Raw genomic sequence first — 24,254 nt, 5'->3', positions numbered from 1 at the left:
AACAGACTGAGAGGTGTTAAGACACAGAATGCCCATTACCTCACGTAAGCACAAGCTCAGCCTTGTGCTTATATGTACTTATATGTGCTGATTTAAAGTATTTCAGCAATGTCTCCTACCCTCTTAGGGGGCAGGAGTGAGGGACTGAAACTAACCAAGCCTTCGACCACATTGAGAAAACTCAAGATAAACCTTGTGGATATCCATTTATGAAGAATCCATTTATGAAAAGACAAACCTAAGCAGTGAAAGCTTTTGTTTTTTAATGGTAAGGCATGGTTTCTAATTCACATCAATTTGATGACAGGCTGGAGGATTAAAGGGAACTATTAATGACTCAGAATTAAATTTTATAGGATGGTTTTTAAAGACGAGTCTTCCTACATTATAACCTCCTTAGTACTCTCTGACTTAGATATTTTCCAGGGTATTTTAATTGCATCTGTAATGAGCTGTGTTCTGGTGATACCACACCCAGGATCTGAGAGAAGCTGTGTGCAGGAGAGCTCCCAAGGAGTGTTGGCTGTGCACTTTCCCATGCCAGCCTACCCCGATAAAGGACTTTTTCTAAAGAAAAGTGCCAGCTTTTAAGAACTGACATAAAATGCAAACTGCCGCTGCAAGTAAAATCAGGCTGTTTGGTTTTCTTTTATTTTTTTTCCTCCCATGACAATGACAAATGTGATAAATCATTCCAGCATTAGGTAAGTAACACAGGGGTGATGTTATTAAGCCAAATCAAGCAGTGACTTGCTTATACTGGTACTGGTGGGGAAAATAAAATAAGGGCAAGTTAGATACGTTGATCCATGAGATCAATCTCTAAAAATTCCCCTATCAGCATTTATGTGACATTGGTCAGTGGAAGGAAGGGAGTGACAGGGAAGGAACAAAGGGTCAATGCAGTTAGATAGGAGGCTGACCCTCATTTCTGGAGGAGGTGCTTGCTCCTAAAGCACTTTCTCTTTACATTACCTGTTGTAAAAAAAAAAGTTGAGAGGTACAGAGAAAGTTAACAGAAGAAATCCAGGTGCTGAAGACTGAATTACATGATTATTCTTTCCCTTTACTGTTTTCTTTTCTCTTAGTGTTAAGTGATATCAGCTAACATTTTGTTTACTTAAAACTCGATAGTTTCGAGACGTACTAGGAAATCTATGACAAAACAAAGGCACACAATACTGTGGGGGGGGTGGGGTGGGAAACAACTACAGAAGATGTTAATTGTTATACCCAAGTCTAATTATTTTGGACTTTTACCAGTAGAAATTAGATCAAAATTTGTCTTAGAGGTGTAAGGCAAAGAATGTTTTCCCTTTAGGTGTGTGGAAGACAAACTATGGGAAATGAAGTAGTTTTATTTTTTAACAGATATCATGATTTGCGTTAGACTGGTAGTACTCACAGTACAGATGACACTTAGGATATTATCAAAATAATATAATGATACACATTGCCTTTATTCTGTTTTGGATTTGGAAGAGCTGAAGTAGTCTCTTAGATATGGATAGGCTTTCTTCTATTTCTAGTTAATACCTTCATAAAACATGTTTATTGCATTTATAGTATTCCTACAAATGCTTTTTACTTTATCATACTGTAGTCCTTTGAGTTCAGCCTCTCCTTTTCCTTCAGATATATGTGAAGGGCTGCTTATTAATTCTGCTTTTTAACATGTCTTTTCATAATTTAGCAAACATTTCCACATTGTAACTTGCCAGTGCATTTTTAAAGTATTAAATTGACTGAATTTATAATGTATAGGAATCAAAATTTATCAGGGAAGGAGAATTAGGTTGCTAGTCTGCAGCTACAATAGAACAGCAAGCAGAAGGCTTGGTAAGGGTTTAGGATGCCAGTCTGGGGTGTTAGTTTTCTAGTATAAACTTCCATTTGTTCTGCTTTATGGGCTTTGTTTCATTCCATATATACTAGACATTGCTCCCGTGATTCTGTAGTCTGGTGCACTGATGGCATCAACAGAAGTGTAAATTTTGCTTGTTACAAGAAAAACTACCTTGGAAACATGACATCTATTTAAATGCCAGGGTTATTATAATATAATATAGAAATACCTGAGTTATGTTTGAAAGGAAGTGTATATCTATAAAGGATTTTAGAGCCATGTAGAGAATGACTACTTAAATACTGTTTGCTACTTGTTTTTAGAGGAAAAATGTCCCGAAAACATTCACAAGGGATTTCAATTCTCAGTCTCCCATGCCTTGTGTGCAGGATAGAACAGGAATGCGTATGGCTGTATAATAGCAGCTTAAACTTTTCTGAACAAGGATTCTGAAGGGTTTAAAACACTGAATGAAACTAAATAAATAAAAATCTCCACAGCTTTCTGCTGCCTGTACTAGTAGCTACGTAGCTCGAGCCTGTACTAGTATTTTGTAGCTACGTAGCTTGATATTAAGGAAAACGAAAACAACAAAACCAGATTTTTCTTCTTTCAAGTAGAGTTTGTCCGACTTTCAAGGTCTCGCGGCAACATTTGGAAGCGCACATGAGCCTCAGGAGAGCATTGCTTGGCAGCCTGAATCAGCAGGTAGCACAGTGGAGCTGACCTGAGCGCAGTTGTTCCTACAAGCGGAGATGTGACAGCTCCTCAGCCCGGGGACAGGAGCGCGTCCCCGCAAATTGCAGCTGACAGCCGCAAGCTGTAGCCGAGCCTACCAGGTGCCCATCCCGCTCTGCAGCGGCTGCTCTCCTTCGAGATTCGTTTGCTCGGTGACCGGGATTTAAAGTTTCCTTCTCACCGTCTGACAGCTCAGCGCTGCTGTGACTTGACACTTGCACACAAGACACGGAAGAGGGAAGCAGCGTGTAGAAGTTGGGAAGTTTGTCGATCTCCGAGCTGGTCGCAACTGCTCGGTTCAGACGGAGCGCAGCCCCACGGGCAGAATCGTGCTGGTGGCAACTCACGCGTCGCCCCATGAACTACAGCAGAAGTTGCTCAGAAGTCTGAGCATACGCTCAGCACACCACCTGTGTAGATAAGGGCAGCGCAGAGGGGCAGGAGCCCTACCTGCCGCGTTCCCACGCAGCTGCAGTGCAGCCGCGACGTTACCCGGCTACGGAGGAGCTCCCGCATCCCTACCTCCCTTCTTCCTCACCGCTGAGTTCACCCCTCCTGTCGTCTGCTCTGCACCTATGCCAGGTTACAGGGAAATAGGATGCTCTGCCAGCAATCCCGGTGAAACCTGGCGGCTTTCACCCTTTTTCCTCAACGCCCTTCCGTAAGCAGGGTCCCCGCAGGCCGTCCCCGCCCGCCCGCTCTTACCTGCCGCTCCCGTAGCCGCTAGGGAAGAGCCGGCTACGCGGGACCGTGCGGGCTGCGCGCCTCCCGCCGCCGCTCCGCCGGCAGCACTGCGGGACGGGCGCCGGGCGGCCCGAGCCTAGGCGGCATGACGTCATGGCCGCGCCATATAAGGCGCCGCGCGGCGAGCGGGCTCGTGGCGGCGCGGCGCTGCGGGGAGCCGTGCCGCCAGCCGTGCCCCCAACCGTGCCCGCCGGGTCGTGGCCCAGGGACCACGGGGGAACGGTCCGGGCTGCGGCAGGTCACTTGTAACGCAGGCACTCGAGCTGTTGGCTGATCAGCTGTAACGCTTTGCAGTTAGGCTGGAACTTGAAAAAAGAGGGGTATGTCATATCCAACTGCATCTCCCTTAGCAACTTGTCCCGAAGGGGTTATTATTATTATTATTCTTTAATTATTTTTTATTTTTCTCTCACTTGCTTTTTCCCGTGACAGAAAAAGTGATCTTAGCTCAGCTCCTCAGAGGGTGATAGGAACTTCAGCCTGTTCTTTTTTCTCCCCTCCTTCTTTAAAGAGTCGGGGTCTGCAGAGGATAGTATTTTATTTCCTGATGATGTAACTACCAAACAATTCTCCGAGTGATGATGGGAAGGCCAGATGAAATCTCTCTTTTTTTTTTTTTTCCTCCTTTTCTTTTTTTTTTTTTTTTTTTTTTTTTCCTCCCCTCAGTGTTTTTCCTGCAGAGCCCTTTCCTTCTCGCATGTTTGTGTTCCAGCTAACACAATTAAGTGGCCCGACTGGCTATTTTTAGTAAGGTCTTAGAGAAATGAGTCGTTTGTTTTAATATTTAGGAAAAAGGCAGAAGGCCAAAAAGAGGGATTTAGACTGTGGAGCTTAAAGCGTATCTCTTGTATTCCCTGTCTTTCAGCGTACACCCTGAATAAACATGGAGAACACAAGGAACAAATACCTGAAATAACAGTCAGATCTGTTGTGGAAATTCCACTAAGTTACTGAAATAAACTCTTCTGGTGCTGATGAGTAAATTAGGCCATGCAAAGGGCATTCCGTGCTGTTTAGTGCAGCTCTCTTAAGACTAGATGCCTCCACAATTCACTTTGAACATTTGAATTTTAGTCTTCAGAAAAACTTTGCTATGATCTACTCCTCATATGACCTACCTGGCCCAATCCCCACCATTCCCACTAACCCCATCCCTCAGTGCCGTGTCTGCATGGCTCTAGAACACCTCTAGGGATGGTGATTCCACCATCTTCCTATGCAGTCTGTGCCACTGCCTCACTACATAATGCAGTTCGTTTATTTGGGGGTGCTGTCCATGTGTTTGAAGACAAATAGTGATTAAAATGTTAATGTTTCATTAAAAAGAAAGTATCTCCTTGCTACTTGCACATACTTATCATGAACGTAGTCTTAAAAATGCATTTGTTTTTCAGGTGGAATTTCTTAACCGAGCCTTTGCACTGTGCCTGAATAAGCTAGAGCTTATTCAGAAGTGTGTTGCTTGTGTGCATGGAGGATTCTGCTGTCCCCTTGTAAGTCCTGGAGGAAATTCAGGCTGGTGTGATCAAAATCTTCCAGATCTCTTTAATAGTGTCATACCTCTGTATTGATCCTTTAAAAATTGACTTTAGGGATAACAATGTATTGTGTGAAAATACCAATGGACAGACCAGGATAATGTTTATTTTGTATTGTAAGAAGATTTACCAAATCCAAACAAAAAAGAGCCTGTCTTCCAGCTAGAATTGGGCTGTATGGAGGCTTGGCTAAAGTTCTTGGGAACTACTATTTTGTTTGGTTTATTTTTCTTGAAAGTACTGTGCTGATGTGGCATTTGCATTACATAGCTGCTCATCAAGGTGATCTTGGTATGAGAAACATGAAGTTGGTTTCATAGTCACCTACATACTCTTCTGTGGGGACTCTGCAGTTATCTGGAAGAGGACAGCTGCAGGTGCAGGGACTGTCACAGAGTGAGCTGTGGGGAATGCTGCATCCAACTAAGGTTGCAGGGTGGGAATCAGGTAAGTAGGGGACTACTGTGTGTAACGTATTTGTTAAAGGTAGCTAGGAGTTAAATTTGTATGCATTCTTCTAAATGTGTGTTTACTCATACAGATAGAGTGAAAAATATTTTTCTTTTTTATTTAATGATTTTTTTTCTTTCCTTCTCTATTATTTTTTTTTTTCTGTTCATGTGCATCTTCCCCTTTACCTACACATCCCCTATCTCTTTGGTCTTCATTGTGTGAAAATTTCCTGCATGTTTGTTCTGCCACACTGAAAGAGTTATTGTAGTGTAGAAACGGCTTAGAAGAAGACTTCCTAAAAGCAGGTAAACAAAAGAGCATCCTTATGTTCCAGTTCTGTTTTCGAGTTGCTAGGAACACGGGTCAGATAGTGCTGGTGATAAGTTTATTGACAGTCTGGGGGCAGGCTAGAGCAGGGAAGAGGGAACGCAAATCCTCCTGTTTGTAAATCTGTGTTTACATCTGGGAACGGCTGAAGTATGAACTTCAAGTTTCTTAATTAATTTTCCTCTGTGATATAAAAGTGCACATCTGTGACCTTCTGCAAAAGCGCTTTGTCAAAGAGCATCAGCTGAGTGTGCAGTGACCTGACTTCCTTCTCTTGCATTGTCACCACTTCATAAAAGACAGAGCACAGCACTGTTTCAAGCACTGTTAAGGAGATGCATGATTAAAAATTCTAGCTCTTGGATTCCTGTAACATAAAAAGCTTGTATTAGAGACTGAGAAGCTCTCCTTTACTGCCTTCTCACAGTGTCTTCCACTATCTCTAGGTGCAGATCTGTCTATGGTGAAGTTCACAGGAGGGAAAAAATGTCTTTGTCACTTTCCATTGCTCCCTGTGAACCAATTTGGTTTCCTTAGTTACTAGTCAGAGTTGTTCAGAGCTGGTGTATTTGCAGGTGCTGTTGACAGCAAAAGAAAGTGGATCTGTAGAGAGTGAAGACAAAATGAAAACCTTATTTGTTGCATTCTCTGACAATGTGGGGCTGCTCCCTGCAGCCTGTTTGCAGTATCTTCTTTCTAGTCTCTGTTCTCTCTCTGCTTACCATTCTGTTTTATTATTTGCACCCACACTATCTTAGGATTCAACTTTAAAAAATTGAAGCTGGAAAGATGGCAGGTTAGCAGGCAGGGAAGAGATGGGGCAAGTAAGCTAAATGACTTTGAGCCTCTTATTTAGACTCTATCTTAAAATATCTCATTTCTTCCCATTATTTGCACTGTTAAAACTATTTCTTCCCTTAGCAGCTCATAGCAGCCGTTCCAGTGTCCTTAAACCCATAAGCTATCTATTGCAGCGTTTGACCCCCCTCCTGTAGCCATTTTGTATCTAAGATAAATAAAGGAAATTAGAACTTGGGCCTCGGTTCAACAGAGCACTTAAACATAGTCCTGTGTATTTTTGTTGAAAAAAGTAAGGACTTCAGCATAAGCCTGATTTTAATGATATATTGAAATTCTTGGCTGGATTGGGCTCTTAGTCACGTTTCCTCCATGTAGATATCGCTGAATCGCTGAGGCTCAGTCTTCAAAGTTCTCTGTGGGATCTAAATCTTTAGGTTACTTTCATATTCCAAAAATAGATATCTACAGAAGTACAAATACCATCAAGGCATTTGTTAGGATCCTACATTACTTAAAACTGTTTGTTTTCTTGGATGGAGTTCTGCTTAAGCTTTGCAAGGAATACTGGAATACTGAAATGCATACAATATTGACAAGTCTAATTTAGTGGCTTGTATAAATGGGATCTGACATTTAATGTATTAATAGCTCATGTGATTTCAAGGATTTTTATCCAGCGTATACTCAGCCTTTTCTCTGAAGTCTATGGGAGTTTTACCATTAAGTCAGTGGAAGAGGGCTCGCTTTCTGAATGTTTTCCTGGATTAATAACATCTTTTTAAAATTTTCTGTTCAATTTGTTTTTATTGCTTTTCCTAGCTTAGTTGTTGACGATCTCTTAGATTTCATCAGTAAAGACTGTTTTAGTATTTTGTATCCCACTGCATGTATTATTTTCTAAATATTATGGGAAGAAATATGAATGTTACTGTGGCTAAAAGATGGTCTGAAATGCAGTGACTATTGATAAATTGCATGTGGAAAGCAAGGGGGAAAAGCAAGAGAAAGTTCTAAAGATAACATTCTTAAGATTCATGTGTCTTGACTATGGACTGTGGACGGAAAGAGATTCATATCTTCATTACTGTGTGTTTTTTAATTTTTTTGGCAGCAGGAAGAAATATTTTCCCAAAGTCCCCTATTGTTTGCAGATTCCATTATTCTCCCCACTTTGTCAGATACAAACAAAATTCCTAGCCAAATATTAGGGATAATTTGATCCCTTTTTGTTGGGCTCTGCCATGAGAAGTGTATGACAGCATCTTTTCATGTCGTTACTAATGACTTCTCTCCTAAGAGGAACTGGCAAATGTTCCATGTCTTTTTGTGAGATGGAGTCCTGTTGTATATAGAGCCAAGATAAATTTTAATGAAAAAGGCATTTTTGTGTGGGACAGAGCTTGCCATGAGCAAACATTAACTGAATTTAATATGTATGTCTTCACGTATAAATCTTGGCCAAGTAAATTTTCTGCATAATGAATGGAGATAACTTTTCATGGTCTATGAAAACTCTGCACAATAGTGTATTTTACCAAGCAGTTTGAACTCAGAAGTTTTTATTAGTGTTGTTCTGCATTAATTTTTTAAAAATTTTTGTTCTGCAAATATGCTTGTCTGTTCAGGCTGTTTCTGGAAGCACGGCAGCCATTTCACTATTAATGCGGTAGCACAAGGAGGTTGTGATCACAGAATCACAGAATGGCCTGTGTTTGGAAGGGACCTCAGGATCACGAATCTCCAACCCCCCTGCCACAGGCAGGGCCACCAACCAACCTAATACTAGACCAGGCTGCCCAGGGCCCCATCCAGCTTGGCCTTAAACACCTCCAGGGACGGGGCATCCACAACCTCTCTGGGCAGCCTGTTCCAGTACCTCACCACTCTCATAGTAAAGAACTTGTCCCTGATAAGTCTAAGTCTTCCCTCCTCCAACTTAAAACCGTTTCCCCTTGTTCTGCTGTTATCTATGCTTTCAAACAGTTGATTCCCCTCCTGTTTGTAGGCTCCCTTTAGGTACTGAAAGGCTGCAATGAGGTCACCCTGCAGTCGTCTTTTCTCCATGCTGAACAAGCCCAGCTCCCTCAGCCTGTCTTTGTAGGGGAGGTGCTCCAGTCCCCTGATCATCTTTGTGGCTCTCCTCTGGACCCTCTTCAGTAGCTCTCTGTCTTTCTTGTACTGGGGGGCTCCAGAGCTGGGCACAGTATTCCAGATGGGGCCTGATTGGAGGGAGCTAAATTATGTATATGGTGACATGTTTGAAAGTAGAACATATTTTCAGTAGAACATCTTCATTTTAGTCATTGGAACCCAGCAAAAAAAAAAAGCGGCACTTCACTCAGTTGCCGACTTTTCTTCCTCCGTGTCCTTTTAAATGCAGCCAAAGCAGTAGAACTTCACTGAAGTGGTGACTGAAACATTTTAAGCTTCAAATCAGGCTCCACATGAATCCCTGTCTCAGGATTTTTTTGTGTGTTAACCTAAGCTGTGGGTCCAGTCATTATATTAAATGGAGCAAATCTTTCTGAGCTGTTGACCTAACTTGCTGCATAGCCATGACCTAAGCATGGTGTCAGTGATGGTTGCTCTTTTCAGGGCTTTGAGGAAGATGAAACAAATTGTAGATTTTTTGTAGATCAAATTATCCCTTTGGTTCCTCCATATCACTGAACATCTCTTCACTAATACTTTTCCCTTTGTGTCTGTTGTTTCTTTAATTGTTACTGAGTGATGCTGACCTACAGGTGCCTTGGACAGCTAAAAATACATTTTAAAATGTTTTCCTTATTCTCTGAAATTTCACTAGTCATACAGTAGACTTGGTGATTCAAGGAATCTATACAGAAAAAACAGAGGCAAGTGTATCCCATACAGTGCGTTTTAGATTGTGGATTCCCAGGGATGTAGCGTACCCTGAAAAACTTCGATCCCTTTGGGATTCAGAATTGCAGAGCTATCTGATAGATTAATGGTTTAAAAATGTGACTTTGTCATGTGGTTCAATTCTGTAGTCTGGAAAAGCATTTAGAGAGTTTCTTGATCTCCTCGCATGTTGTCTCGTGTAGTTCTTTGTATTAGTATTGCCCACAGCAGGTACTGTTCAAGGAGTCTCTTGGGCATGGGGAAATGTATTTAGCAGACTCTGACTCTCCTTAGCTTTAGAGTCTGCAACAAAAATTTCACAGAATCTTTGAGTGAGGAAGGAGAATAAATGCAAAAAGGAATTAATTTGGCTTTTTTTTTTGTTTGTATGGCAGCCTGCAAGAAAGATGTCAACATTAATACCTATTACCTTAAAGTCAGCAATCTTAAATTTGTGCCTGTATCTTGGGACATTTTTATTGATCTCATGCCTTTGGAAGTTGTGTCAACAGGACGGGCTGTTACTAAGAAGGTCATTCAGGAGATGAAGTAAATGCTTGAATAACCCACAGATTGCTTCATTCTTGAATGCTGTACTAGAGCACAAAGAAATGACTTAAGGCAATTCTATTTTAGCACCTGAAGCAAAGACAAAATATTTTTGTTAGTGTCTACAATTCTGTGCTCTTTTAACAGTCTTCCTTGCAACCTTCCCTGTGCTTTATTGTCTCCTTTACCTTGTGTTGTTTTGGTTGTTCTCTTTTTTGTTGGTTGTTGTTGTTGTTTTGGTCTGGTTTGGTTGTTCGGTAGCTTATTTTTAATCTATTTCTGTTCTTTTCCTTTGGATGTTGTTTCCCCTTGGTAACTTGGTTGGAAGCATTCTCCTCAGAAGCTCACAGTGTAAAGATCAGTATCCGTTAGATGAATGATAGTTACAATTCAGAAAAGGTTGTGTGTATGTTATGTGTGTGATCATGTGATGTACCATGTAGAACTGATTAAAGGCAGGAATGCATTGGATTCTCTCATATAGTAATGCAGTTTTGTATAAAAGAAGCCTGAAGTGAGTCCTTTTGCTACCAAATCCATTGTACATTCAATAATCATTAAGTAAGCTGACTTCTTAAATGAACACATAATTTCAAGTTGTAATCTTCCTTATCTTTTTAACATAAGTTGTTTTTCCCAGTGAGGGTGATACAGTGGTACAGGCTTTACAGCTCTCAGGTGATCCTTGAAATACAAAGATTTGAGCATGGTAAATTTAGTATTATTTTTTTTTCCTTCAAAAATAAAAACATAAGTGTATCTATAGGTAAAAATATATGCATAACTCTAGCCAGTAGCAAGGACAGAAGGAGGAAATCAGTTCTAGTTACTGTAACACAGTGCTTATGATACTGCTTGCAACTTTTTTGTGAAAAATGACATTTATGGTTATTTAAACTTTCAAAGCAATACCTAAAGAAGTGTCTGGATTCTGCATATGAGGAACAGAGGCCTAGAACTAGCAATTGCAAATAAAAAAAAAACATGTATTTTCCAAATTCCTAAGATATGTTGTGTTGGTTAAATAAAACCCAGTTGTGGATGACCTGATAAAATTTGATTAAAGTTGGCTTTTCTTAAGATGTCTGCATTTGTGAGGCTTGAATTTTTTTGTTCTTTGATGCATTTTTGTTTTACCCTGATCATCTGGTTTTATTTATTTCAGAATCCCCATAGTAGATGAGCAAAGGCTATTCTTGCATTAAAAAAATCAGTCTTTTTGATATTCCTTCTGAGTAAAGAGGAGAATACATGCATCCAACTCTACTGAAATAGAAGGGATTATTTTACTGGAAGTCTAAATTGCGTCCACAGTGACATAAGGTTATATGGAGCTTGACAAGAATAAACACTTTATTTGGGAGTTATAAAAATGTCTTTGACCTTGGAGCTGGAGTATGTACGTGGAGTCTTGTAGCTATCCACGTGTATCTAAATCAGGGCAAGTCATGTCTGAATGCTGCTATGTATAGTTTGCTCAGTGGTCATTGTGGTGAGTGAGCAGAGTTCTTGGAGCAGTTTTGGTGGGATAGAAACCTGTATAGAAGAAACATGCATAGCTTGTTGAAACCCTTACTGGTGATTTTGCTTTGGTAGACCTTGAGTGGGAGTGAAATCTGAAATCCCTCCTGACCTTTTGAGAATTGCTCTGAGAAGTTTGCCGGTGTAAATGTACACAAAAGAACTGTAGATACTGCAGAACATTTATGGATGATGGTTGCAAAGGTTGTTGATCTATTCAGTGAGTTATTCTTTAGAAATGTGTCTGAGAGCTGTTTATGATACTTTTAGCTTTAAATGCCATACCACTATGTTTTCCACATGTATTGATGTCAGAATTTGGATCATTTAAATGGACTTTTCCTATATTTTTGCTTCAGTATTGTGGGAAATGATTTCTTGGAAGCATCTTCTCTATTTTAGGTATATCATAAAAGCAGGAAAGCTATCCGTTTTTGGCAGTGAATTCCTACAGGCTTCGGGGAATAGCAATAATGACTTAAGTAATACAAAAGAAAGGTGGAAATCGTGTTTGAGGATCCTTTTATAAGTATAGTAATTTATTTATTTTAAGATCTACTGAAGAAACAGGTAGGTACAACCATCCTGTTTTTTTTTTTTTTTGACGACTTCACCAGATGTTAATATGACTTTTGCTTTTTCTCTTTTTGCGCTGTTCTATGCTCATCTCAGATTTTTAAGGGCATGCAGGAGCCAAAAGCTGTAAAAGAGGCAAGCACTTTCAGGTGGAATTCTAGTCTGCCTGTGTGATATTGAAGAAATTCAATGAGTGGGTTATTGGAATTTGTGGGAGGGACCACGTGAAGATACTGATGCCCACTAAAGTGACTGGAAAGAAATGATATAGACACTTTTAGCATTTGTACTTAATGGAGGGAGGCTTGTTATCAAACTTTGGTTCCTTTAGGAATGTCATTGGAAAAGAGAAGAGTTCTAATATAACAGAGTAGTCCTCAGAGAATCTCAAATTCCATTTAGCCTTAATCTGAGTTGAGAAAGGATTTTACTGTGATGATAGTAGAATTTTGTTTTTCACTGTGTGATTCTTCTAGTAAATGTCAGAATGTTTTAATTCTTGTAAGCCTTTTTCTCTTTTTTTTCAGTGCTTCTTCATTGTCCTGTAGTAGTAGCTTTTTTATATATACACTATATATATATACTATATATAGTATACAGTATAGTAGCTTTTTATTTATTTATTTATATATATAATAATAAATTACATAAAATAATAAAATATTATAATAAATAAATAAAAAAAAGCTACTATACTGTATACTATATATAGTATATATATATAGTGTGTGTATATATATAAATATATATATATACTATATATAGTATATATATATACTATATATATACTATATATAGTATATATATATACTATATATATACTATATATAGTGTATATATATATATATATATATATATATATATATATATATATATATATATATATAAAGCCACAGTCTTTTTAAAACTATGTGCACATATGTGTTCTGAAGACGTTCATAAGCTCTTGCTGTTTCGACTTTGATGGACAATGAATGTACTGTGTATGTGTTCTCTTCAACGTTTGAATGTAAACCCCAAGTAAAAACGTCTTCCTGACTCTTAAATTATATGTATGTTGATTTAAGTTGCATTTCCATATAAAACTTCTGTCTTAAATTGCACAAATTCTTAACGTGTTCTTTTGGCAACTTCCTTCTAATTCTTAAAATTACCTATGCAATGTGTTTTTCACATTGATTCATAAATACAAGTTGACAAGCTTACTTGATTTTTTTTGAGAACCTGTTAACTACAATTGAGGGAGTTTTGTGGCTAATTCTGAAGAAAATCCTAGTTCTGGTTTGATATCAATGCCTTTAAGAGCTGCAGAGGCAAAGAAATCAAAAAGGGAAAGAACTGATGTTGAATAGTTCTGACTGAAATGTACTTTGGCTTTTGAAACGTGTGCTTGTTACGGGACATGCTCATATGTTTCATTACAGTGCAGTCACTTCTAGAGTAACATTACATCATCTTATTTGCAAAGTCACTATGCTATAGCTGTCTTTACATCCAAAAGAGCTCTCAAGTGGGATATCAAATTATTAAGCATTACATAATCAGAACAATGCTCTTATTGGTTGATTGTACCCTTAGGGTGGGATGCTGAATGGTAGTTGCATATGGAAGACGTAATCTTTCAAAATTAACCATTTCTTAACCGTCCTATTAACACTGTGGTGTTAAACAATTGACTGGAGATAGAATTAATGTGGGCAGGGTGTAACTGAGGGAAAACAAGATTTTAGAATTGATAAAGGGTTCACTTTACTTTTGTAAACAACAGAAAGAGCCAGAAGACTTTTACAGACATGTTTATAGACCAGTTTGCTGAAATTTCATGTGGTGTAATTCCTGTTGTTAACGAATTCAAAGGAGGCAGACCAATTTCCACTAAGTCTGTAGTTTTGATTTATTGGAAGATGATCCTCTTAAAAATGTTGGAAAGAAACTCTTTGGTTATGGGATATTAAATTTGTCTTTCAAAGCTAATTTAAGCTCTTATTAGGATTCACTTGGTGAGGACCATATGTGCAAAATTACTGCTATGTGTCTGGCAACTTTAGTTAGGCTAGTCTAGAACTAATCTGGTTTTAGTAAGAACCTTTTTCTTTTTTTTTTGTCAAAGATTGCATACAGGGTTTATAGCTCTCGAGGTGTATATGAAAGTGATACAGAGTTTGGTCTTTTATTGCTGGCATTTTGTGTGTGATCTCAGTCTAGTTTTAATGAAGCCGGACTCCATAGATCATAGCTTACATAAAATAAATAGGTAGGTCCTTACTTGATGGAAAATGAGACTGTATTTTTAAAAAATATTAAAAAGTAACACTTAAAATCCTAACCTGTAGATCTGATGATCTACAGATGATTTCCTGTGTTGTCGTAACATAGTTTTTATGTGTGCTTTAAGGGTGAAATTGCACCAAACTTTCAAAGTAAGACTGCTCAACAGCCTTTGGACAAGTTTATCTTTTAGACCATGGACTGTTCTTCAGTGAAAACTCCAGCTCAACCCATGGCCATGAATTTTACTCATCTCTTCCAACCTGTTTTGCTCCTACACTGAATTAAGTACCACAGTGAGTCATCCATTAATACTGACTTTCTTTTTGAGATAAATAGGCCAGAGTAATTGGCAGCTATTTTGTTCATGTGCCTTTCCCGCTGTGTCTTCGGAAATATTAAATCTGATCAGTAATTTTTTAAAGTCCCCCAATTCTTGTCTAAATCTATCCCTGATAGTCAGTGCTCCCACAAGATTTCAAAACAAGATCCTGATTTTGAAAGCATAAGCCTGAAAATATTCATCTTGGTACTTCAAAAACAACTGGGACATGTGTGTGCAATAACAATTACATTTAAAAAACAGGTTTAAAAAAACCCAGCTATTTTCAGAAGTCACTTAGTGACAAAACAGTGCAAAAGCAAACTGTGTTGGTAGTTTTTCTTCTTATCACCGGTACATTTTTAATTTTTTAACAGGAACATGTTCATCGCTTAAAAAAAAAAAACTGGGTTTCACACAGTGCATCTTCATTGGTTTCGTTATGCTCCTGAGAATTTAATGGAGGAAAAAGGTAATTCTTCATTGTCTGATCATGTGGTTTTGCAGTTTCCTTTGAAAAACATCCGTATGTCCTCATGTACAGAAAACAGAACAAACAATCTCAGACCAACGCAAACCAAAAAGCCCACCACGCTGTAGAAATACAAAGTGGCATTTTTTTATGCTGGCACTCACTGTAAGAGCATCAGATAAGAAAATAGTGAAGGTGTTAGTTTTCAGTAGAATTCATTTTAGTTTGAGAACACGTTTTGGAATTGCAGAATGACAGAATGACTTGGGCTGGATGGCACCTTAAAGCTTATCCAGTTCCAACCCCTTGCACCTTGGCCTTGAATGTTTCTGGGGATGGGGATTCCTCACTGCTCCCTGAATGAAAAATGTCAACCTAACATCTAAATCTCCCCTCTTTTAATTTAAAACCATTTCCCCTTGTTCTCTCACTATCAGATCATGTAAAAAGTTGTTCTCCCTCCTGATTATAAGCTCCTTTTAAATATGGAAGGCTGCGAGGATGTCTCCCTGGAGCCTTCCCTTCTCCAAGCTAAAGAAGCCCAGTTTCCTCAACCTTTCCTCATAAGAGAGGTGCTCCAGCCCTCTGATCATCTTCATGGCCTTCCTCTGCACCCTCTCCTTTTATGTCATGAACAGTTTTTTGGGGGTAGATAAGTTCTTTTGAAACTATCGAGCACATCTTTCTTTTGTTCTGTGTTTGTCATTGAGCAGCTCCTGGAAACACTTGGTTATTTTTTAATCTGCTTTTGAAAATGTTTCCTGATGGATGAACTTCCGGTAACCCCTCTTTAATGTTAGCAAGGTTGAAAGGTAGCTGCTGGCATCCATTTTAGCAGATAGGTTTTTCTTTCTACTGAGTTATTAGAATGCTTGAGATAATCCATCCCCATGGGCAGTTGTTCAGCCAGATTTTCAAGGTGCCAGAATAACCACCCTCGGGAGAATGAATTCCTCAACACTGGGGGATTCTTTAGCTGGATTTCTTTTTTCCTCTTTGAAGAATTACGTTCATGACTTTATTTTTTTTGGTGGTCTTTTCTTGAGGGGAAAAACAAAAGCACAGATACAGCTATGCATGTTTTTAGAGGCCCACTGCTCTGAAACTGTGGAGTGCGCATCTAGGCTGACCCCGGGGAAGTACAAGTTCCAGGGACAAAGCTTGCAAACCACTGGTAAACTGAGCAATGAGTATACAGGAAAAGAATGTTGGATCACCAGTGTTGATGCTTGGGTAAGCAATTCACAAAAGAATCCTCCATCTGGAAACTGAAAGAAGAAAAAGTTTATTTAAGGTGGCCTTAAAAAAAAAAAAAACAAAAAAAAAAACAAAAAAAAAACAAAAAAAAAACTTCTCCAGTGCATGGCTACAGCTATATATTTTGTAGCATGACTCATGGATGGCTTCATAGTTACACATCCCCTTGCATAAGAGGAATAAACTTTGGAGAAGAGGAAGTTAAGAGAAAACAGAAGTGTGAATAACTGCTAATGGTGCTCTCTCTGGCTCCATTCAGTCTGCCATTTCATCATACATGAAGGGGGTAATTCAGAGATTCCTTTCTTGGCACATAAGTGGCAACATATGTTTGAAACAGTGAGTGGAAACTGTAGGAAAAAAAATGACAGGCATATGGCAATAGGAAGGCAAGGGAAAATTTGTTGCCCTAATGTTAGCCACATAATTGGTACACTTAACTTCTGAGGGACTGATTTATTTAAAGACAAAAATGCTTGCTCCATTTATTCAGGTTTTCTGTATGTAGCCCATATCTTACAGTTCCTTCATAATGTCTGCCCAGAGAGCTCTCCAAGGGAATGGAAGGTGATGTGCGAGATGCAGAGTGTCTTTGCCAAGGAATAGAGGGAAAATCTGGATGCAAAACACAACCCTGCGTTCAAACATACTCTCATTTTTAAAGGAGGAAGAAATGAAAACCTCATATATTTTCATATTGTTTACTCTTTGGTTTTCTTTTTTTCTTTTACCATGTTAAGTTAGCAAGAGTGTTTATGGACCAGTGCAACTTGAGATTTACTACTTATTGAAGAGAAGAGGCATCACCCAAAATAGCGTTTCCAGTGTGAAGTACACGCTGAGGTAACCCACTAACTTTAGTCAAAGGAGCATTGCTAGCCTGAGCACACATCTGTGTACAATTGTAAGCAAAATGCAGCCTCCCCAACTGTATGTGGCATGCAGGAAATGTGCAGCTCTTTCTGTTTTGGTTAATTTTGTGTACTGACATAATCAATTGCAAGTGAGAGCATCACTGAGAGGGTCAAAATCAAAACTGGTCTTAAAGGCCTTTTGTTGCCATATAAAGTAAGTGTTCAGGGACATAGTTTGGCCTGCAACTGAAAACTCTTCAGTCCAGAGAATATTTTCTAAAAAAAAAAAAAAAAGCTTAGGAGGAAAGTAGAATATTTTCTTTCTGTTGAAAAATAATTGTGCAAACCTGATGAGAATGCCCCTCACCATATTTGCCTTTGGAAATATGGCTTCTGTCCTTCTCAAGGGTAGTGTGGCCCTTGGAAAGCTGCAACTGAGCAACTGAATGCAGCTTGATCCATTGTGTGTGAGACTTGTGCTCCTCAGAGATTTTAAACCCTTCCATAGGAAAGCAAAATGAACTCAGTGACATTTTTATTTGTTCACTCTTCTTTGTGACCTCTTCTGGCTCTGGGGTTTTATGGTCTGGTGGTTTAATTTCGAAATGAGTCCTACAAGATCATAAAGTAATGTTCATTTATGAGGTGGTTTTGCTAGAGCAGCAAATGAGCTGGGCTGAAGGATTGAGGCTCTATCATTTCATCTTGGACTGGGAATGGAGAAGAGTAGCACACAGTGTTTAAGAACAGATAAACAACTAAATCTAGGTTTTTTTGTTTTTTTTTTCTATCAGCTCCCTAATTAGTACTCTGTGTTGAGCACCCTGAAGAGCTGAGAAATCTGAGCTGTGGGATTCTTTCGTTTCTTTACCATAGTAAATGACATCACAGCAAATACCATAGTCAAAAAGGATGAAAACAAACGTTGCTAAAGGAAACCAATTTACATTATTTTTGTTGTCACCCATTCTAACTAAGCACTGGGGAAATGTATCTGGTATTTGTACTAATCTGTGGAGCTGGTTAGGTTTTTAAATATACTTCTGCATTACTTATTTTTCTGCATTCAATTGTCCCCTAGTTTGCTGGGTTGTTTTGATAAGTTGACTTTGGTGAAGTCAGTTACATGCACACAGAATCCTGAAAGTCACTATGTGGTCTGGAGCAATGTGGGTCAGATAGGATAAAGGCTTAGAGCTCTGATCCCTGATTAAGAGTCTGTTTTGCAGAGTGCATTTAAGGAAATTCTGTCCCTCTGGTGTTCTGTTTGGGTTTCAGTTTATGAGAAAATAATTATGAAGGAGATAGCTACATTTTGTATCCCTGTTTTTGAGTCTTTTCACGAACTGGCTGTTGCATGGGCCTGACTTGCTCTTATGACTTGCCTTGGGTGACACAGCGCTTTTTGCTTCAGTATATTTGTTAAAATTATATCAACCAATATCCACTGTCAGGTGACAGAAGAGAGTTAACTGACAGCATGTACATCATGGTATTCCACAACCATGAAACCGTGACATTTTTATGGTGTGAGAAACTCCGCGTGATTTGTATAGCCTTGTTAAGCATGAGGGTTGCAGCTTGTCTGTGTGCCATGGCTGGCAAAAGTCCTGCAGAAGAGCAAATTTCAAACAGACGTGCAGGCTGCCTGCTGGGCATGGAGAATATGTGCACGTGTCTCCATTTCTTGTGTAATGCTAACATTTTCAGCACAAATGAACTCATCCTTTTTCTTTCTTCCTAACTTTTCTTGTGTCCGTTGCTGACTCTACTGCTCCCTGTTATCTCTGTCCTCATTCAAAGGATGCTGGATAAGAGCCAGCTACTGCTGCAGCTCCTTCCTGATTGAAGGCTAAAATGCTTGAAAGGTCTTTTATGCCACTAGAAGTCTTGCTTTTTTTTTCTATTGGAGCAACATATACTTCTCAAGATCAGCTGAGCTTTAGGAACTTGTTCTTTCCGTAAGACCTGGCAATCAGTTGCCCTATAAGCAGTTCCTCTTTTTTATGAGCTACTGGCTGCATAAAACACGTCTTCAGAGCTTTGATATGTGCATGTGTGCAGCTCTTAATTTTTGAAAACGTGCCCAATTTCCATCTACTTTGTAGAGAATTCAGGTAGGTAATCATGTCAAAGTATCAGTGGGCTGCTGATCATGTTCAAGGTTTGCAAATGCATCAGTCTTTGAGAAGACTTTGACCAAGCATGCTCTTTGGAACTAATTGGAGAGCTGCTTTGAGTATTTGTGGCAAGAGTGGGACAGTCGGTTTGGAAGGGGAATATTTTCCATTGCCCGAATTAAAACCCATCCAATGCTCCATTTTCAATAGTCTGCTATATTTTGGACTCAACTATTGGTGCAGATGGAACTGAACTTCATTATATAGTGTCATATTAATTTGGCTTGTTATCAGGGCTTTGGGAGAAATGCATTTTGATCCTGGTCTACCTTTGACTACTTGGTTCTAGAATTACAGGGCGTTGATCAGAAGTCTGTTTCCTCCAGCTACGGACATTGTACCTGCTGCTCTGAAACCCCATTCAATTTGCCACCCAGGATGTGAAACTAAGTGGTCTCATCGTGCGTTTCTCCTTACCTTCTTTACCAAAACCTTGTTATTCATTCACTTTTAGCTACCTTTCCACGGGATGTAGGAAGGTGTCAGAAGTTCTAAAATCGTATCTACTACTATTACTACTTCCACTGTTGAGTGGCACAACTCATCAGTGCAGGGCTGCCTTCTCCTGTCATATATGTGCTGTTACACAGCAGTCGGTACTGGTTATAATGAGGCTTTGGAAATCACTGCCATATTTGGTACAGGCTGAGAAAGTGCTAGTATTCTCTAAACTGAGACTTTTAACCTGGGTAGATATAAGCTTCTTTGGGATATAGAACCCTGGAAATAATTTCCTCCTTTTGTCCAGCGTCACCAGAGTAAATTTTTCAGGATTTGATGTAGGCTTTGTTGGTCTGTTCCACTGGGATGTTTCTGCTGTGGGTCTTGGGGCTCAGTTTTCTTGTTTACTTCCCCAGCCTGCCCACATCGCTGTTGTCCTTGTAGATTCTTTTCTATGTTGTAAATCTGCCCAGAGATGATTAAGAATTGCATACTCTTGGTAAACTAACAGACAGCAAATCTAATGCTTTTAGGACTTTATCGCAAATGATGATGTAAAGTTTGTAAATATTATAAGAAAAGGACATAAGATGACTAGAGTACAGATCCTCTGTAAATATTTGTTTTTTAAAGCCTAGAATGTCATCTGATGCTATTTTATACTGTCTCCTTTTAAGGAAACTGTTTGTATGTTTTTAAATGATGTAAAATCATATGATATTAGCTAATTAGTGTGGAGAAATGAAAGCGTATTGAAAAAGCTTCCATGTAGACTAATGAATTAAATATTTTCCACAATGTAAATAGATGACAGTAATTGAAATATGGTCACCTTTTGAGATTATGGTCATCATGTCAGGGTTTTTACATTTATGGTTGAATATGTTTTTTTTCTCCTTTCATGGAATAAATGTTGTAAATTCCTTTCCCCTTGTTCCCTTCCCCTCCAAGGAAGCCAAAACATCCTAGTTTTATTTTTACACGTTTGTTTATTTGTGTTTAGGGTACCACCAAGCACAGTCATTGCCATTTCATCATGACTTCGTAGTAGGGAATAAACTAAACTAAGTTTTACAAAATTTACTTTAATCTTTCCTAGTATTTTTTGGTTGTTTGTTTGTTTTTTGTTTTTGTTTTTTTCCTCTAAATTATAGATGGAGAATTTCTGGCTTTTCACAACGTTGCTAAAGAAACTTAAAATGGAGGTGTGCACTGTAATTTTGTTTTTGAGAGAAATGCAATACATACTGCTGTGTGCTACTGTTTATAGAGGCTGAAGCTTTCCTTACTTGACAGACATATTTGGAGATGAAGATTTATTGGATCCTTTTTTCACAGTAAGAATTTCTGTTGATCAAACATCAAAATATACAGGTTTCAAGCTTGTGCAATTTGACTCACTTTAGTAACCTGCGGCAATGCTAAATGTCACAACACAAAAAGCAGCTGAGGAGTATAGCCTAACCTTTTCTGCATGTAATCCTGTGTGGATTTTGTTGATACTGTGAAAGACAAACTATAAACACAAAGCTTAGCAAAATCTAATCTTGTTTAATCTGCAAAATCACTTTTACAGATTTCTAAATTTATATTCTATGTTATATTTTGGTGAGAAATGATTAGTCAAACTTTCTCATATCCTTTATGAGAGGGGACAAGTAGCCAAAGCTGGCACGGAGCCCTCGTTGTCTTGCTGCTCCCGCCATTTCAGTCAGTCCTTAGGCAGTGCTTTTCCAGTACTGCTTGTAAGAACTACAGATAAACTAGAAGCTTGCAGGGTATGTATTTTATACACCATAATCTGTAACTCTGTGCCAGACCTCATCCCAAGTTTGTGCATCTAAGGATAACTTGAGGTTTTAGCTGATAACTGCCTTTTCCCAATTTCTTTTTCCAAAGCCTTGTTTTTAGATCGGGAGAGCTATTCTGTGACCTATGGGTTGGGCACAGCTTGCCAGAACACATCACCAGGCTTTTTTCCTTTTACCATCTTTCTCTAGAGCTCTTCCATCCCTTTAACAAATCTTGTGGCTGGAGGCCATGATGCCTTTTATGCCCTCTATTGAACTGATTGCTGAGATTATGGTAGAGTTGCAACTGAGCAGATCCCATGCCTAAGATCAGAAATTGTGTGGCATGTGCACACATTTAGAGTGGAACCACTGTGAGTGGGCTGTCTCAAGGATGAGAACAGCCATGCAGTGGTGTAGGGTGACCCCATCAGCCTGTGCACCTTTCCTGTGCACAACTGGTAAAATGCTGTTTTGAGAAGCATCGGTATTGTTTGCTCCTTGCTGCTTATATAGCGTCCTGAATCCCAGGGATGTTGTGGAGTCTCCTTCTCTGGAGATGTTCAAGACCTGCCTGGATGCCTACCTGTGCGACCTGCTGTAGGGAACCTGCTTTGGCAGGGGGGTTGGACTCAATGATCTCTGGAGGTCGCTTCCAACCCCTACCATTCTGTGATTCTTAAGGTACACAGTAGAAGAAAATGTACAATGAGCAGTCGTGGTATATTCTAAAATACTGGTCCTGAATAAACCTTAAAAATAATGATATCCATTGAAATCAGAGCCTTTGTATTACTATACTAGGGCAAAGTATAACATAATATACTTTGTCAAACATAATGTGAGGACTCTTTAACAGAGAATGGCCTAGGGTGCCCAACAAACCAAACTGCAGGGTAGGCAGAGGCAGGATAATTTCTTCAGTGATAACGCCTCATTTTGATTTCTAAAAAGTGATACATTTGATCTCAGAAAAATCTTTTTCCTTTCTTTTTCTTGCTTGTCCCTGAATCCTGCCCTTGTTTTGCGTGTAAAGGCTAAGTAGATATTCCTGAATTCTTAGGTTCAGAAACTTCAGGTGCAAGTGAATGTCATGATCTATTTATCAACAGCAGAAACAAAAAACTTTTGGATATAATTTTAGTTTTGGAGTTAACATGATTTTATGTTAGTGGAAGCTCTCTGTTGTCATATAATATGAGATAAACCAAAGAGCAGTTCCTGAGTAGCCTTCTCTATATTCATCATGCATTGTGTGTGATGCATTTGATTATGCTCCCTCTTCATATATAAAACAAGAAATCCAGTAGAAAGAATAGATGGAAGAATGAACGTATAAATATGTATAGAAATTTTACCGAATATGAAAATTTCAGTTTGAAGGTGGAATGTTGGAATGCTAATAAATAACATCAGATGTTCAAAACGATAAAATATATCTTAATGTACGTATGTGCAAAAATGTATGCATGTATGTATGCATGTGCATGTGTGTATATATATACAGATATTAGTTCATCTAATGCATTAATGTCAAATTCCCAAAAACGTAGTGATGAAAGAGGACTGTTTTAGCTCATGTCAAGACAATATGCTTTAGTAATTTCACCATCCCTCGAGAGCTTATTAAACACTAAACAAAATGCCTCAGAATGTAACTGATTGAGTGTTTTAAATTATTCACTTTTGGTTGGCTCATGGCCAGCTTCTCATTGCAATGGGTTGTGGCAAACAAGACCTGTAATTTACACTGACAATAGCAATACACAGTTTATTCTGCTAGCTTCTCAACTTGGAGTTTTTATAAACATTCAAACAAAGCTCAGGTTCTTGATGTTGATACATTTTACAACTCTAAACCTAGTCAAACAGTTAAAATTGAAACAGTGATTGTATTATTTTTTTTCTTCTTTCCATGATACAGTGCTGATATGTTTTTCCTTTCCTTTGCTGATAAATAGGAATGCGTAACTTGGATAAAGAGGCAGCACTACCCTAAGAACTTTCTTTTCACTCTCACATTTCCTTTTTAACTCTGTGGCTTTAGCACCAATTTCCTAACCATCTTATCCTCTACTGCCAAATGTGTCCTTGTGAGACTTGTCAAAACTCCCATACATTGTGTATCTGCTAGCGAAGTTCCATTTGCTCCATGTGCAGACTGCAGAACAGAAGTTACTGGGCTTCTACAAAATCTGTCCTTTCTGGATATTTCTGGGATTATTTTTTTTGATGTTCTTAAGAACTGAAATGAGAAATCTAATTGTGTAACCAGGGGTGGAACAGAAAGAAATCTGAACAGGCTACAGAAGTATATCAGAGATTTACTAGATTAAGTCAAAGGAGTATAATTTGATCGTACAACTTCATATACGTTAATTCTTTTCACACATGGATTTCATAGCACTTCATAGATGCTTGAGGTCTAGACGTAAATAAGAGTGTGAACCATGTCATAGATTTTATTATGTTAGATGCTGGAGGTTTTGGTTTTTTTAAACACGCTGTTCTGGGCCTTGGAAAGCAAGTCTTATGGCAAGATGGCACCCCAGAAAGAATTGAGTCAGGGCTCATAAACACTTGGGCGTTGTACTGAGTAGGTATATCATATCCCCTATCATGCACCAGCTTCTATCACGTAACACTGTATTTCTGAACATAAACACCCTGCAGAAAGAAAGAGAGAGAAGCAAAATGTGCAGTGTGAGCTGATAA

At 38.8% G+C, this 24,254-nt stretch overlaps 1 protein-coding gene across 4 annotated transcripts in view; it reads right to left on the bottom strand.

Annotated features, from left to right (window-relative positions):
• FILIP1L (filamin A interacting protein 1 like) overlaps positions 1-24,254 on the bottom strand; it is a 204,646-nt gene that overhangs the window by 36,648 nt on the left and 143,744 nt on the right. The window contains exon 1 of one of the 4 annotated variants that reach the window (XM_048944481.1): positions 3,290-3,402. The exons of the other annotated variants lie outside the window; for them this stretch is intronic. The gene's annotated coding sequence lies outside the window, so the exon portion shown is untranslated. Of the gene's footprint in view, positions 1-3,289; positions 3,403-24,254 lie in introns of those variants that run through there. 4 annotated transcript variants of the gene reach the window in all.

This window comes from Lagopus muta, chromosome 1, assembly GCF_023343835.1.
Source record: "Lagopus muta isolate bLagMut1 chromosome 1, bLagMut1 primary, whole genome shotgun sequence".
In the NCBI taxonomy this organism is placed as follows: domain Eukaryota; kingdom Metazoa; phylum Chordata; class Aves; order Galliformes; family Phasianidae; genus Lagopus; species Lagopus muta.
Note: the sequence above shows the minus strand (reverse complement) of the source record. Positions and strands in the feature narration are given on the sequence as shown.